Below are 12,323 nucleotides of genomic sequence, written 5' to 3'. Positions count from 1 at the left end.
ACATGGCCACTACTCTGACCCTAGCTATGCACAAAATTTTACCTAAACAATTCTTAAGGGCGCTATGTCAGGCAGGGGCATGCATCTACAAAATAAAAACTTGGAACCTCTAATTTTACCTAAATACACTCATCAAGCATTGCATCATCCTATCTTTCTAAAACATACAACAACAATCATAACATTCAATATACTCTTTCCTGGCTTGGCAGGCAAGCTCAGGATCATACATTTTTTGTTAATGGGGTTTTGTATATTTTTTTATTTACAGAAAAACGCAAGTGCATGTTTTTTTAATATTGTTTTATCGGGGGTCTGGTCATACCCAAATTTAGGGGATCGGATCCGATATACCGGGGTTCGAGCGCGGTACGCTCTCCTCCATTTGCGGAGGCGCATAGTCTGCACTACACAGCAGAGTATCGCCAACGCTAACAGTGCTTCAATCACGTAGGACAGGGAGTACCAGGTTATGAACCTGGCACACCAGGAAGATGCAGTGTCGCTGGTGACTGGGCTTTGGGTACTGCGGGGCAGTGAAACATTAACGGCAGGGGGGTTTGGAGTAATGGGGTCCGCGTTCCCGCGCAACCAAATGTCCAAAAGGAAGATTTTGAGCACGATAAACGATGTCCTCATGGCTGTCCTGGCTGTCCTCTTTCTTTGTCTTTCTTTGTGTTCTCTGTTTTCTCCGGTCCTGGAGCTTCTGGAGTTCTGTAAAACAAGCATAGTATCTGTAACTAACTTGGTATAATATCCGGTATGTTAGTGTGTCTGTCCTTTTTGGGGCCAATTATACTCTTATAATTGGTCACTATGTGTGACTCCCTCATTTTTTTTTTTTTCAAAACAAATTTTAGGACACGGCACACTTCCCAGTGAAGGACCAGTGCTGATTTACCATCCCAATGCTCTAGGATGTAAATAGCCTATGGCAGCAACCTAAAGGTCGCCAACAAAAAATAAAGGAAAATGTCAAATGAGGTGCGTATGGGCCGCGACGGATAAGATTTGGATGGAGTCCCCGGGTAGGATGGCTACCAATGCCGTATCTCCCCTACCCGAGCTTGTTTGACCAGCGGGGGGGTCCCCAGGCAGGGCGGGTCTCACGCCGATTCTCCACTGTCTGAGCAACCGACAAGAACAGGCAAAAATGTAGTCATCATGGTGGGGTTGCTGCTGTGATTCTACCCTTGAATCAGAACGGGCGTCTGACGAGAAGCTAGTTTCTCTGAACGAGCATCTGGTCTGTTGACCAGGTATCTGCAGATAAGCTAGTTCCATTGAACAAGCGTCTGGTCTGCTGACCAGGTATCTGTGGACAAGTTGGTACCGCCGAACAAGCGTCTGGGTGGGTGTCTGTGGGAAAGAGCTCAAAAGTTTCAGGTGAATGGGTGTGTGACAGTGAGAAACATTCTCCTGTCGGACGAACAACACTGTAACAAAACATACAAACAACATAACACATCCTGCAGGTTCCATCAAGAAGGACAACACGTTTCCCAAGTGTCTCCTTTAAATCATCATGTGGAAACCTCAGTTCTCTGTTGCGAACAGGGTCGCAAAGGGGTTGGCGGATTGGGGGTCCGACTCGAGGTCATCCCCTTCTCCTGGGTGCCAAACTCTGGAGTGAATGAATGTTGAGAGGGCTGCGTGGTGTGAGTTGGGGTTGCTTTCGTCGTTTCGGACGAGTCTATAGGAGTTGTCGCGGTGCCAATGGGTTTCGTCGAGTTGTGTGGGGACAAAGTCGGGGTCGTCCGTGTGGTTCGGTGGTCGGTGGTGTGGTTTGTTTAGGAAAGTGATCATGAAGGGATCACTGGAGTCGAAATCGGAGTCGCTGGGTGTGGCTCCGGTTGTATGGGGATAGTAGGGAGGCGTGCTGTGGCTATTGTCAGAGTCACAGTCGCTGTCTCTGCTGCTGCAGTCTGTGGGCGTTTCGGGGCGGAACGTAGATGTTGGGGGTGGAGTCGGGGGCAAGTCCGTGTGGTTCGGTGGTCGGTGGTGTGGTTTGTTTAGGAAAGTGATCATGAAGGGATCACTGGAGTCGAAATCGGAGTCGCTGGGTGTGGCTCCGGTTGCATGGGGATAGTAGGGAGGCGTGCTGTGGCTATCGTCCGAGTCACAGTCGCTGTCGCTTCTGCTGCAGTCTGTGGCATTCTGGGGTGGGGTGTAGATTTTTGGGGTAGAGTCGGGGACTGGACGTGGCGGGGGTTGGTCTGGTTACGTTGGCTGTGGGCGGGGTGTGGTCTGCTGCGTCAAGCATGATGTGGTGGCCGTGGTTTGACTGGGCTCCACAAGCCTTTAACTGGTTTATGTGAAACCACGCTGTCTTACCATTTGGGTATTTGATTTTATATACCGATGGGCTTACTTTATCCGTAATGGAGTATGGACCCGAGTATTTCGGAGACAGAAATGTGCTGGGGTTATACACAGATAACATCACTTGGGGCGAGAAAATTTTGCTAGTCCATTTGCCAGCTGTTGGTGGAAAATGGAGGGGGTGTTGTGGAAGCCTTGTGGCAGGCATTTCCACGTGTATTGCCGCGCTCGGAAAGTGAAGGCAAATTTATACTGGCACGCATTTGCCAATGGAATGGACCAGAATCCATTACTGACGTCCAAAACCGTGAAATATCGGGCATGGAGTCCCTGTTTGAGCATGGTCTTGAGACTTGTTGCTACGGTGGGGGCTGCTGCGGGGGTGACTTTATTGAGTTCCCGATAATCAATGGTCAAGCGCCATGATCCGTCGGGCTTCCTTACTGGCCAAATCGGGGCATTATTATTTGAGGCTACCGATTTTAGGACGCCCTGCTCTAATAAGCTTTCTATAACCTTTAGGATTTCTCCCTCTGCTTCTGGGGGGAATCCGTACTGCTTTTGGGGTCTAGGGTCCGGTCCTGTTATTTGTACGGAGCCAGTCACCCGTCCACTGTCGTGCTTGTGGGTCGCGAATGCTGCCCTGTTTTTTTGCAGGACTGCCCTAACCTGTCGGTCCGTGCTGAGTGTGGTGGGGTTGAACCAAAACTCACCTACTGCGCTAATTTTGTTCATATAGTCCCCAGTGTTGAGCGTTGCGGGGGCGCTAGCGGATTTCGCCATCTTCCAGACACACTGGTTGACTGGATCGAAAGATAGGTGGTGGGAATTCATAAAGTCTATTCCCAAAATGTGTTCTGCTGTTTGGGGCAGGTCGACTAAAACTACGGGGTGTTTTGTGTTAATGGTTCCGATTTGGATGGGTACAGGGGCAGGGGTTGTGATGTGTCCCTGCTGTGAGTGGCCTGTGAAGCCGCTGAGGGTGATAGTGGCTGTAGTGGGCCACGTGTCCTTACAAAGGGTGGAGGAATTTAAGGTGGTGCGGGACCCTCCTGTGTCCCAGAGAAGCTCGATCGGCTGTCCCCGAATTTTCGCTGCGACTACGAGTCGTCCTGACCTATCCCAAATGGTATCGCAGACACAACTGGGGGAGCCTGTACACCGTCAGTCCGTTCCGGTCAAGTCTGTCTGATCCGACCGGGCGCTAACGCTATGTATGGGCTCTGCCTTTTTCTTAGTGAGAGTGCCTGTCTGTTGGGCTCTCTGTGGTTTTTTAGGGGCATTGCATTCTTTTACAAAATGTCCCAACTGTCCGCAATTGTAGCATTCTTGCGGTTTTGCTGGGGGGCTGCTCTTTCTCCCGTTTACCCAGGCGGGGTTGTGAAGAGTGGTTCTTACTGCCTGCACGTCTGCGGCGGCTTGCTTTTCCTCGGGGGTTTTAGCGGCAGGTTTATTGTGAGCAGACTGTTCCCGAACGCGGGACAATCTTTTTACCACCCACTTCTCATTATGAGCCTCCTCCGAGGGGTCACAATTACTACAGGCATTCTGCCCTGCTTCCGTGGCATGGGAGATAAGGGTGCGGGTCCATTTGGCCATATTGTCTGCGGACAAATGGGCACGGTCTACATTTCCGAAAACTGCTTCAAAGTGAATCCACAAGCGTCCTGCGAACGTTGTGGGGTGTTCAGACTTCTTCTGTCTGCACTTATTTAGGCCATCTACGGGGTCACCCCGGTTATACCCGATCGCATCCAGGATCGCGGTACACATTTCTGCAAGGGTGCCTCCTCCTACGTTCTGTGGGTTGGTGAGGGCTGCTGCTACCGATGGGTCTAAGCTTAGGACCATGAGTTTTACCTGCTCTTTCTCATTCAGGCCGTACAAGGTCGCCTGGTGTTTGACGGTGGCAAAGAAATGGTGTGGGTCTAAAGCGGGGAGGAACGGTGTGATTTTCGCACACGCGTCCCGTAATTGGGTCACTGTGAGGGGGGAGGAATATAGGAATTCCGCCTCGTCTGCTGTGGCTGTGCGGTGGGTTGTTACAGGGTTCATGGGAGCCTGAATTACCTGCTGTGTGGGGGGTGGGGTGCTTTCCTCCTTTGGGGCTTTCCCTGCGCACATGTTCCCTGAACATATCGCTGCGCTGTCTCCTGCAATTCATCCCAATCAGGGCCGTCTTCCTGTTCTAAACTTTCCCCAAAGGTTTCTTGGAATCCTTTTTGGACAGAAAGCAGTGATTGCAGGTCTGCAATTTGCTTTCGGCACTTCGCATGGTCTATGGTACTCTGCCTTTGTTCCGTGGTTGCAGCGTGGAGCGCTCTCAAGGCTGTCTTGAGATCACTACATTGCTTCTGTAGCGTCTCCACCTGCTTCTCTGTCTCTTTCTTTACCTGGACTGCACGCTGCGTGTCCTGATAAGCCTTCTCATACTGGGATTGGAAGCTGCTTAAATGCACCAGACAAGACTGGTGACCCCGTTTGGCGTCAGCCACCTCCTCGTCCTTGGCCGCTAACTGCCTTTTCAAGACTTCCGGGTGCGGCTATGCAGAGCTAGGTCGCATATTCGGTAGCTCCTGCTTGGAACGGACTTTTGGGCTCGTTACAGGGCCCCCACGGCATTTGTTTGCCATTTCCCGGTGTGGGAAGAAGGCTGCAACATTCCCCCGACAGTGTCCCCCAGGAAGGGTATGTCTCTTGGTTGCCAGACACGGCAGAAACAGTAAAAGATTTGGCTGCAACTGCAGGATAAACAGGGCCTCTTCCAGCATGCAGGCGGGGGAAGGGCAAGCTTAACGCTGCAAGCTGACCTGAGGGCCTGTATCAAAGGTGAATTCTAGCAGCAGAGGGAACAACTGTGAAAAGATCTCATCAAGGCCACTGAAGGGACTTCCGGTTGCGGTGATGCCGAGCTAGCCGCACGCTTCAGCGGCTCCAGCTCCGACGGATCTTCGGGCTCTTTTAAGAGCCCCAACGGGGAATTTTTCAACGACGCAACCCGGTGTGGGGTGTGTGAGAAGGGAGTCCCCCCCCCAAACGAAGGAGGAAAAAACCGGCGGCGGCAGCTGCAGCCCGAGGAATCGTCGACCAAAGGGTCAGAAAGAGAGAAGTACAGGATGGCGGCGGAGAAAGCGCAGGCGACATGGGGGCCTGAGCAGGATGAAATCGTGAGACGGTGCGTGGAGCTGCTGAAGAGGGAGGTGCTGACCCCGATGCTACAGGCAATTGAGGGGCTCAAGGAGACATTAAAGACCCAGGAGACTGAGCTCCGCGTGGTGGAGCAGAAGGTGACAGATATTGAGGACGAGATCCTGGGCCTGGCGGTTAAGACTCAGACGCACGAGGCACTTCATAAAAAGTGTACTGAAAGGATCGAGGCCCTAGAAAACGGAGCGCGAAGGAAGAACCTTTGGATACTAGGTCTCCCTGAGGGTGTGGAAGGAGTGGACTGTGGAGAGTACGCAAGTAAGATGCTGAGCTCACTGATGGGTGCTGAGGCCCCTGCGGGCCCCATGGAGGTGGAGTGGGCAAATCGGATTCCGGCGAGAAGACCAAAAGTGGGAGAACCACCGAGGGCGATAATCGTGCGATTTTACCGCCTTAAGGTCAGAGAAGAGGTCCTGAGATGGGCTAAAAAGGTGCGGAGTAGCAGATGGGAGAATGCTGTGGTACGGATATACCAGGATTGGAGTGCGGAGGTGGCGAGAAGGAGGGCGAGCTTCAACCGAGCCAAAGAGGTGTTGCATAAAATGAAGGTGAAGTTTGGGATGCTGCAGCCGGCAAGACTATCGGTCACGTATCAGGAGAGACACTATTATTTCGAGACGGCGGAGGAAGCATGGTCCTTCATCAAAGAAGAGAAATTGGACCGGAACTGAGGGACTGATGCTGCAGGAAATGTTATTGTTATTGTTTTTGTTAATGTTACGGTGGAAGTTAATTGAGAAGTAAACAGGGAAGGGGGGAGACATTGGGGAAATGTGGGCGCCGGTGAGGGGGGAAAGACGGGACATAGTCGGAGAATGGGGGAGGGGAAAGGGAGCTGCGCCATAAGAGGCGGGTCAGGTAAAGGGATGTTCCCGCGCCAGAAAGAATAAGGCGGGAAGACAGGCGCAAGGCGGATGGGAGTTCCCCCACACGGGGGGGGGAGTCGAGGAGTGAGCAGGAGTAGCCGGGGTCAGCTGACTTACGGAAGTGATATGGGGGAGCAATCATGCTAGATAGGGATCTAGCGGGGGGGGGGGGGGGGAACAACTGGGTTGCTGCTGCGGAAATCCAAAAGGAAATGGCTAAAGTGTGGGTGGGCGGGGATGGTGTGCGAGGCTGGGGGAGCGAGCGGGAGTGCGGAGGCGGGATATGGGACTGGCCTAGAGAAAGTAATGGCTAGTCGACACGGGAGGGGGGCAGGTAGCCCCCTAGTGAGGCTGATCACGTGGAACGTGAGAGGCCTGAATGGACCGATAAAAAGGGCCCCGAGTGCTCGCGCATTTGAAAGGACTAAGGGCAGACGTGGTTATGCTCCAAGAGACGCACCTAAAGGTGGCGGACCAAGTTAGGCTAAGGAAAGGATGGGTGGGACAGGTGTTCCACTCAGGACTGTCGCAAAGAACAGAGGGGTGGCCATTTTGGTGGGGAAACGGGTAGCATTTGAAGCAAAGAACATCGTAGCAGATAGCGGAGGTAGATATGTAATGGTGAGTGGTAGGCTGGAGGGAATGGAGGTCGTGTTGGTTAATGTGTATGCCCCAAATTGGGACGATGCGGGATTCATGAGACGGATGCTGGGGCGTATACCTCCTGCTGGAGGCAGGAAACTTGATTTTAGGAGGGGACTTTAATACGGTGCTGGACCCGGGGCTAGATAGATCCAGCTCAAGGACCGGAAGAAGGCCGGCAGCGGCCAAGGTACTTAAGGGGTTTATGGACCAAATGGGGGTTGGATCCATGGCGATTTCTTAGACCTAGGGCTAGGGAGTTTTCCTTCTTCTCCCATGTCCATAAAGTGTACTCCCGGATAGATTTTTTTGTGTTGGGAAGGTGGTTGATCTCTAGGGTGGAAGAAGCTGAGTACTCAGCCATAGCGGTTTCGGATCATGCCCCACATTGGGTGGACCTGGAAGTAGGAGAGGACAGGGAGCAGAGAACACTCTGACGATTAGATGAGGGACTGATGGCGGATGAGGGAGTGTGTGCAAGAGTGCGGGGGTGTATTGAGAGATACCTGGAGGTCAATGACGACGGCGAGGTCCCTGTGGGAGTGGTCTGGGAAGCATTAAAAGTAGTGGTCAGAGGAGAGCTGATCTCTATTGGGGCCCACAAAAGGAAAACAGAGGCCAAGGAAAGGGAAAGATTACTGGGGGAGATTTTAAGGGTGGACAGGGAATTTGCAGAGACCCCGGAGGAGGAATTGTACAGGGAGAGGAGACGACTCCAGACGGAGTTTGACCTTCTGACCACCAGAAAGGCGGAGGTACTGTGGAGGAAGGCACAGGGGAGGAGGTATGAATATGGGGAAAAGGCTAGTCGCCTGTTGGCGCATCAATTGCGAAAGAGGGCAGCAGCGAGGGAGATAGGAGGAATTAGAGACGAAAGGGGAGACACGGTGCGAAGGGCAGGAAAGTTAGAAGGTCTTGAACACCTCATTTATGAGGAATTGTATAGGTCTCAACCCCCAGAGGGAGAGGAGGGGATGCGGCAGTTCCTGGACCAATTGAGGTTCCCGAAAGTGGAGGAGCAGGAGGTGGTAGGCCTGGGGGCGCCGATTGAGGAGGATGAGGTTATTAAGGGACTGGGAAGCAGGGAAGGCCCCAGGGCCAGATGGGTTCCCGGTGGAATATTACAGAAAATATGTGGACTTGTTGGCCCCGTTGATGGCGAGGACGTTCAATGAGGCCAGGGAAGGGGGGACTCTACCCCCGACGATGTCGGAGGCGACGATATCGCTAATTTTGAAGAGGGACAAAGATCCGTTGCAGTGCGGCTCCTATAGACCTATTTCACTATTGAACGTGGACGCCAAATTGCTGGCAAAGGTACTGGCATCGAGGATAGAGGACTGTGTCCCGGGGGTGGTGCACGAAGACCAGACAGGGTTCGTAAAAGGGAGACAAGGGCGGGTTAGGTGGATTGGCCATGCTAAATTGCCCATAGTGTCCAAACTTGCCCTTAGTGTAAGGTGGGGTTACTGGGTTATGGGGATAGGGTGGAGGTGTGGACCTTGGGTAGGGTGCTCGTTCCAGGGGCCGGTGCAGACTCGATGGGCCGAATGGCCTCCTTCTGCACTGTAAATTCTATGATTCTATGAATGTTAACGTGCAACGACTATTAGGGGTGATAATGATGCCCCCAGTGGAGAGGGAGGCAGAGATAGTGGCGGCAATGGACGCAGAGAAGGCATTTGATAGGGTGGAGTGGTAGTATTTATGGGAAGTGTTAAGGAGGTTTGGGTTTGGGAACGGGTTTATTAGCTGGGTTAGACTTCTTTATGGGGCTCCAACGGCAAGCGTAGTTACAGGTCAACATAGAACAAAGACAAAGAACAAAGAAATGTACAGCACAGGAACAGGCCCTTCGGCCCTCCAAGCCCGTGCCGACCATACTGCCCGACTAAACTACAATCTTCTACACTTCCTGGGTCCGTATCCTTCTATTCCCATCCTATTCATATATTTGTCAAGATGCCCCTTAAATGTCCCTATCGTCCCTGCCTCCACTACCTCCTCCGGTAGTGAGTTCCAGGCACCCACTACCCTCTGCGTAAAAAACTTGCCTCGTACATCTACTCTAAACTTTGCCCCTCTCACCTTAAACCTATGCCCCCTAGTAATTGACCCCTCTACCCTGGGGAAAAGCCTCTGACTATCCACTCTGTCTATGCCCCTCATAATTTTGTATACCTCTATCAGGTCGCCCCTCAACCTCCTTCGTTCCAGTGAGAACAAACCGAGTTTATTCAATCGCTCCTCATAGCTTATGCCCTCCATACCAGGCAACATTCTGGTAAATCTCTTCTGCACCCTCTCTAAAGCCTCCACATCCTTCTGGTAGTGTGGCGACCAGAATTGAACACTATACTCCAAGTGTGGCCTAACTAAGGTTCTATACAGCTGCAACATGACTTGCCAATTCTTATACTCAATGCCCCGGCCAATGAAGGCAAGCATGCCGTATGCCTTCTTGACTACCTTCTCCACCTGTGTAGCCCCTTTCAGTGATCTGTGGACCTGTACTCCTAGATCTCTTTGACTTTCAATACTCTTGAGGGTTCTACCATTCACTGTATATTCCCTACCTGCATTAGCCCTTCCAAAATGCATTACCTCACATTTGTCCAGGTTAAACTCCATCTGCCATCTCTCCGCCCAAGTCTCCAGACAATCTAAATCCTGCTGTATCCTCAGACAGTCCTCATCGCTATCCGCAATTCCACCAACCTTTGTGTCGTCTGCAAACTTACTAATCAGACCAGTTACATTTTCCTCCAAATCATTTATATATACTACAAAGAGCAAAGGTCCCAGCACTGATCCCTGTGGAACACCACTGGTCACAGCCCTCCAATTAGAAAAGCATCCCTCCATTGCTACCCTCTGCCTTCTATGGCCTAGCCAGTTCTGTATCCACCTTGCCAGTTCACCCCTGATCCCGTGTGACTTCACCTTTTGTACTAGTCTACCATGAGGGACCTTGTCAAAGGCCTTACTGAAGTCCATATAGACAACATCTACTGCCCTACCTGCATCAATCATCTTAGTGACCTCCTCGAAAAACTCTATCAAGTTAGTGAGACACGACCTCCCCTTCACAAAACCGTGCTGCCTCTCACTAATACGTCCATTTGCTTCCAAATGGGAGTAGATCCTGTCTCGAAGAATTCTCTCCAGTAATTTCCCTACCACTGAAGTAAGGCTCACCGGCCTGTAGTTCCCGGGATTATCCCTGCCACCCTTCTTAAACAGAGGAACAACATTGGCTATTCTCCAGTCCTCCGGGACATCCCCTGAAGACAGGGGATAGATCGGAGTATTTCCGATTATATAGGGGAACAAGACAGGGATGCCCGCTGTCTCCATTGTTGTTCGCGCTGGCAATTGAACCTCTGGCCATAGCGTTGAGAGACTCCAGGAAATGGAGAGGGGTGATTAGAGGGGGAGAAGAACACAGAGTCTCGTTATACGCAGATGACCTATTGTTATACGTGTCGGACCCAGCGGGGGGGATGATAGAGGTTATGTGAATTTTGAGGGGGTTCGGAGAATTCTCAGGGTATAGGCTAAACATGGGGAAGAGTGAATTATTTGTGATACATCCAGGGGACCAGAGTAGAGAGATAGAAGGCTTACCGCTAAGGAAAGTGGAAAGAAACTTCCGATACCTGGGGATTCAGATCGCCAGGAGCTGGGGAACCTTGCACAGACTTAATCTGACACGGCTGGTAGAACAAATGGAGGAGGACTTCAAGAGGTGGGACATGCAGCCTCTATCGCTGGCGGGCAGGGTGCAAGCAATTAAGATGATGGTCCTCCCGAGGTTCTTATTTGTATTTCAATGTCTCCCTATACTAATCACCAAGACCTTTTTTAATAAAATAGATAGGAGCATCACGAGCTTCGTGTGGGCAGGGAAAGTTCCGAGAGTAAGGAGGGGGTTCCTTCAGCGTAGTAGGGACAGAGGAGGACTGGCACTACCGAACTTGGGTGATTACTATTGGGCCGCCAATGTGGCAATGATACGTAGATGGATGATGGAGGGTGAGGGAGCTGCGTGGAAAAGACTGGAGAGAAAGTCCTGTAAAGGGACGAGTTTAGAGGCGCTGGTGACGGCGCCGCTACCGTTCTCACCTAAAAAGTTTACCACGAACCCGGTGGTGGCGGCAACACTGAATATCTGGGGACAGTGGAGGCGACAGAGAGGGGTGCGGGGAGCCCTGGTGGGGTCCCCTATCAGGAACAACCATAGGTTCGCCCCAGGAAGAATGGATGGAGGATTTCAGAGCTGGTACCAGTTGGGAATTAGGAAGGTGGGAGATTTATTTATAGATGGGACTTTTGCGAGCTTGGGAGCATTGGAGGAAAAGTATAAGTTGCCCCGGGGAAATTTCTTGAGATATATGCAGGTGAGGGTGTTTACTAGACAACAGGTGAGGGAATTTTCGTTGCTCCCGACACAGGGGATACAGGACAGGGTGCTTTCAGGGGTGTGGGTCGGAGAGGGCAATGTGTCAGAGATTTATAGAGAGATGAGGGAAGAGGGGGAGGAGTCGGTGGGCGAACTAAAAGGAAAGTGGGAAGAAGAATTGGGGGAGGAGATAGAGGAGGGTATGTGGGCTGATGCCCTAAGCAGGGTAAATTCCTCTTCCTCATGCGCCAGGCTTAGCCTGATTCAATTTAAGGTGCTACATAGAGCACACATAACGGGGGCAAGATTGAGCAGGTTCTTTGGAGTGGAGGACAAATGTGGGAGGTGTGGCGGGAGCCCGGCAAACCACGCACATATGTTTTGGGCGTGCCCGGCACTGGAATGGTATTGGAAGGCAGTGACGGGAGTGATTTTGCAGGTGGTGAAGGCCTGGGTCAAACCAGGCTGGGGGTTAGCTCTATTTGGAGTTGCGGAAGAGCCGGGAGTGCAGGAGGCGAAAGAGGCCGATGTCGTGGCCTTTGCGTCCCTAGTAGCCCGGCGCAGGATCCTACTCATGTGGAAGAAGGCGAAACCCCCAGACTGGAGGCCTGGGTAAATTATATGGCGGGGTTCATTAAACTGGAGCAGATAAAGTTTGCCCTGAGAGGATCGGCTCAAGGGTTCACCAGGCGGTGGCAGCCATTTCTCGACTACCTAGAGGAACGTTAGAAGAAAGACAAATGACCAGCAGCAGCAACCCGGGGGGCGGGGGGTTAGTTTAGTTTAGGTCAATAGACAATGGGGTTTTGTTACCTGTGTATTGTAAAAAAAATTCTGTTTTGTTATTGTTTTGTTTGCTTTGTAAGAGGGAAAAATTGCTGTTT

Source organism: Scyliorhinus torazame, chromosome 1 (genome assembly GCF_047496885.1).
Source record: "Scyliorhinus torazame isolate Kashiwa2021f chromosome 1, sScyTor2.1, whole genome shotgun sequence".
Classification (NCBI taxonomy): domain Eukaryota; kingdom Metazoa; phylum Chordata; class Chondrichthyes; order Carcharhiniformes; family Scyliorhinidae; genus Scyliorhinus; species Scyliorhinus torazame.
Note: the sequence above shows the minus strand (reverse complement) of the source record.